We start from the raw sequence: 5,761 nt of genomic DNA on the forward strand, positions 1-5,761 counted from the left end.
ATGTCTATGCCCGTACTAAAGATGTAATAGCTAGAACTGCCAAGTGAATAAGATTAAAGGCAGTGGCTACTCCAAACCTTTCTGGGAAGTTTTCAAAAAATAAAGATAAAAAGACTACCAAAAAGCAAACTAATCGAGGTGATCCTAATCGTGTTACAGGTCCAGTTGAAGTTGAAGTTGAAGCAATCCTTGAATCATTTCAACTTCAACTCAAGAGGCAACTCCAAAGAGCAAGAGGATAACCCATTCAAGCACAAAGAAGGCATCAATCATCAGAAGTAGGAACACCATAACCGTTGACCTGGAGGTAGCAGAAGACCCACCTATGGCGAATAATGTACCTAAATCCTATAACTTGTCAATGACTATAGAAGGCCAGGAGAGTAACCTCACCTTGGTCAAATGCTCCCTTGCTATAGAAAAAGATCAGGCTATGCCTAAAAGGCTAGAGACATCAATGGAGAAGAAAAGGAGCATAGTCCCAATATCAATGCCAATTAATGATTTGGTTAGCAAGTGTCTTGGTAAGACACCTAAAGTAAAGAAATAAAGAACAGAGGCAAGGATTAATTTTGATAAGAATTCAGGGTGTTGGGCAACAGAGATAGCTACACCACTGGATGGAAGCTCACATAATTTCATGGTTCCTCAAGACTATCAGATAACAAAGGTTGACCTAGGAAAAGGGAATCGTGAAGTAGATATGGAATTCTTTGAAGCATCTAATAAAAAAATTGCACACAGAGTATGGAAAGATGGACAGGATAAACAGGAAATGAAGGAAACAATCAAAAACATGGCGCAATATATTAATGTTATCCTTCACTAATGAAAGTACGCTCTGATACCACTGACGAAGGGCCACACCACCCTTACCAACTCACAACCAAGAATGCAACAATATGAAGACAAAGAGAGATAAAATGCTTCCCACAAAATTTTATTATATTTTAAAATCCAATAGCAATTACAATAACATTTCTGCAAGATCTCTCAAGATCCAATCCAAACTCAAGCTAGTCCAGATCCACACTCTGGTAGAAACCTCCAAAATCTCAACTTGCGCTCGCAAGCCACCAAGCAACCTCCTTGTTTCTAAACTGCAACCACTAGCTCTTCTCCAACCTTATCCAAGATCCAAGTGTAAATTGCTTCACATTCAGCGCTCTGTCTACACACTCACAAGTCCACCATAATCATGCTGTAAACTGCCTCACATTCAGCGCTCTGTCTACAGACTCAGGAAAACTCACTCTTCACTTCCTCCTTCTCTTTCACACCTTGAAGCCTTCCAAGCTTTCCTTCCAAAGCTTCTACTTCTCGAGCTTCTCCTTCTCGAGCTTCCACTTCTCAAGCTTCTACTCCTCGAGCTTGATTAGAAATGCTCATATGCCTTGCTTAAATAGGCACTTACCACCCAATGCATGACTTATCCACAACCTTCTAGAATTCCTCCTACATAATATCCACAACCTTCTACAACTTCCATAACCTTCTAAAATATCCACAACTTTCTACAATATTCATAACTTTCTAGAATTCTACCCACACACCTCGATAAATGTAATGACAACTATTTTTATTTTTTATTTTTTCTATTATGCCACCTATGCACCTTGAAAATAGAAATTTCTCCTTTTCTCCTTTTTTTCCCCTTTTTATTTTTTTATTATTTCTCCTCTAATTTTCGTCACTTTCTCTCTCCTTCACAATTTTATTTTTTTTAAAAATTATTTTTACCAATTTTTTTTTTTATTTTTTTTTTTTTAATAATTTTCCCATGCAAGATGCTCCTGCATCAGACTCCTCCGGTAGATAGAAAAGTGTGTCCCACACTTTGACACCAAAAAAGAAAGATCTACCACCATCTTCATCTTTACCAAAGGTTTCCACCTCAACGGGGACAAGAAAACCACCATGCAAATCTTCAACATCTGCATTACTCTATCAAACACTAGAATCTCAAACATCCAATCAACATGCTCACTCCCAAGAACAAACTAAACATAATGCTTCATCAACAAAACCTCACTCACATCAGCAACTAGTGAATCCACACTTGCAATAACAAACTCCACATCAGCAGCCACATGTAGATCTCCATCAACACATGCCAAACTCTCAACACTAGCAACCTCATTGCTCACAACAAGATGCTCTGCAATACATAACTCACCTCCAACAACCGGATCATCCACAACCAAGTGCTCTGCAACATACAAGTCACCACCAACATCAACTAGATCATCCACGACCAAATGCTTTGTAGTCTTCATGTCAGACTCAACCAACTGATCATGAAAACCAACCTCCATCCCAACATCAACAAGGTTAGCAATATCCTCAGCAACAACCTCAATTTTCTCTACAGGTTCTGCATCAGGCTTCACAAACTGATCATCAAAACCATCCTCTTCCACCTTGACCTTCTTAGCTTGATTAGCCAATCTAGAATCCAACCAAGAAATCATCTTAGAAAAATTCCTCTCCACTATATCATGGATTTTCACAATCCTCCTAGGATCCAATCCTCTTGGAGCCATCTTCCAAGATCTTTGTAAACCCTCTGCAACAAATCCTTCCCACGCTCCTTGTGACAACCTTGAATTGTTTGCAAGTCAGATCGCAACCTGCCACCTCGCACTAACAATCAGGAACCACATCACAAGTCTAGGACAATGGATTTGCAATCCACCAGCTCTCCACAATCATGCCTCAACAAGTTCAATCTTCCATCTCTGCATCAATCGATCAATCTGCATGTCCTCCCAAGGTCCTAGTGCAAACTGCCTTAGCTTCGGTGATCTGTTTACACGCTCAAGAACCCCCACTCTGATAAACTTCACCCAACCAAGGTCCTGGTACAAACTGCCTCACACTTCGGTGATCTGCTTGTACACTCAGGAACTCCTGCTCTGATAAACTTCACCCAACCAAGGTCTTGGTACAAACTGCCTCACACTTCGATGATATGCTTGTACACTCAGGAACTCCTCTCTGATAAACTTCACCCAACCAAGGTCCTGGTACAAACTGCCTCACTCTTCGGCGATCTGCTTGTACACTCAGGAACTCCTGCTCTGATACCACTTGATGACGATACACTCTGATACCACTGACAAAGGGCCACACCACCCTTACCAACTCACAACCAAGAATGCAACAATATGAAGACAAAGAGAGATAAAATGCTTCCCACAAAATTTTATTATATTTTAAAATCCAATAGCAATTACAATAACATTTCTGCAAGATCTTTCAAGATCCAATCCAAACTCAAGCTAGTCCAGATCCACACTCTAGCAGAAACCTCTAAGATCTCAACTTGCACTTGCAAGCCACCAAGCAACCTCCTTGTTTCTAAACCGCAGCCACTAGCTCTTCTCCAACCTTATCCAAGATCCAAGTGTAAACTGCTTCACATTTGGCGCTCTGTCTACACACTCACAAGTCCACCATAATCTTGCTGTAAACTGCCTCACATTCAGCGCTCTATCTACAGACTCAGGAAAACTCACTCTTCACTTCCTCCTTCTCTTTCACACCTTGAAGCCTTCCAAGCTTTCCAAGCTTCACCTTCCACAACTTTCACCTTTCCAAGCTTTCCTTCCAAAGCTTCTACTTCTCGAGCTTCTCCTTCTCAAGCTTCTCCTTCTCGAGCTTCCACTTCTCAAGCTTCTACTCCTCGAGCTTGATTAGAAATGCTCATATGCCTTGCTTAAATAGGCACTTACCACCCAATGCATGACTTATCCACAACCTTCTACAACTTCCATAACCTTCTACAATATCCACAACTTTCTACAATATTCATAACTTTCTAGAATTCTACCCAGACACCTCGATAAATGTAATGACAACTATTTTTATTTTTTATTTTTTCTATTATGCCACCTATGCACCTTGAAAATAGAAATTTCTCCTTTTCTCCTTTTTTTCCCCTTTTTATTTTTTTTATTAGTTCTCCTCTAATTTTCGTCACTTTCTCTCTCCTCCACAATTTTTATTTTTATTTTTTCCAATAATTTTCCCATGCAAGATGCTCCTGCATCATTCACCCTAAAGCCAAGCCAATCCTCGAAATGTCAACAATCATTGATGTGTCCTCTATGACCAATCAACAATCATTGGAGAATCTGCGTAAGTGCAAAGCGGTAGTGAAAGTAGTAGGTGAATGGATTCAGGATGTTCTACATGACACCGTAAAGCACATAGGTCACTTGGACCATGTCTCGAAGGAAATATCAAACATTGCTAAAAAGGTGGAGAAAAGCAATGAAGGATATGAAAAGGAGAAGAATAACTGGGCAAAGGTGGTAATGTGGTTAGAGGATGTGCAAGAATTCAGTTTACAAAAATTCCAAGTTGAATGCCCTATAGCTGGTCTAAACGAAAAAGCCATGTATGTCATCAAAGACTGCATTGAATGGAGGAATGAAGCACTAACACAAGGAGTAACTGAAATTAAAGAGACATTGCAAGAACTTAAGGTTATATGCCAGATTATTCAAAATGACCTTAAATGGTTTGCCAAACAGTTCATGGGAAAGGAAGACGACTCTATTGCCCAATCAAATGAGATGATCAAAGAGGTTCAGAAGAAGTTTCAAGAATGGCAAGACAAGAAGGCGCCAACTAACCAAGACTTCTCTAACGTGGCGCATACTGAGGCTATGTTAATCATCAATCAAAAGCACTTGGAAATGCATGAAGAAAAGGTTGTTGAACTGAAGAAGATGAAAGAAATCTGGAAGCAAAAGTTCGCCTATATTGGTTTGCCACATCAATCTATTATCTCAGCCTTTTCAACTGCATATGAAACGTGGAAAACGGTGAAAGGCGTGGCCAGTGGAGACAGTGCTACCTGATCAAGATAAGCAGTTACAGTTAATCACTTAGTTATATTTTCTTTTGCCATTTTGTTTTTCTTGCATTTCAGTTAGCAGTTACTTTACCCAAAGACAATTAACTCCTGACGGGATAATTTTGGCAGCAGTCCAACCCCTTGCCTATATATATGTAATAATTAGTATGGTATAGGGGTTAGAATTCTCCAGTAGATCGATAGACAAAACTATTTTTATTTGTGATTTTATTCCAAGTCTAGAAGTAGCATTTCAGAATTCTATAGATACAATGAAACTCTACAGTTTAATTTATGGTTAAAGGCTTTGTAAGTGGATACTATTATCTGCCTATTTAAATCAGTATTTCTGAAGATACTACTTAAGCTTTTGGTTGTGTCTGTTATTGGTTTTGAAATTGTCAATTCAGAACTTGGGATGCTATGAGAAGTTAACTTTATAGAATTTGCCTACTCGATGGTTTAATTTTCAACTATGTGGATAATCTTGATAATTAAAATTGAGTGGTTCTTTTGCATAAATTTTGTTTTGTATTGATGAGATAAAATAAGTTGATTCAACACTTTCAGCAGATTGTTTTTTGAAAAGGTCATTTTGTTGAGTCTTTAGATCAAAAATTCTCATTGTAATAAAGGTAGCTGCACCTGTTTTCATCGAAGAAAGTTTAAGCAAAGAATTCCTTAACCTCTTCTATAGGAATTCATTTGTTAGTTTACATTATTTTTCTCTGTTTTCTACATATGAACATTTATGAGAAAAATTGTTTACTAACATATATACCATATTTCATCTGATATACTTGCAAACCCACAAAGAACTTGATCTCTTCAAACATAGACATCTCAAATTCTTGCTTCATTTCAATTGGAAAAGCCTTACATAAAGCATCTTAACGT

Source organism: Cupressus sempervirens, chromosome 8 (genome assembly GCF_028749045.1).
Source record: "Cupressus sempervirens isolate cs-2001-9-10 chromosome 8, ASM2874904v1, whole genome shotgun sequence".
Classification (NCBI taxonomy): Eukaryota; Viridiplantae; Streptophyta; class Pinopsida; order Cupressales; family Cupressaceae; genus Cupressus; species Cupressus sempervirens.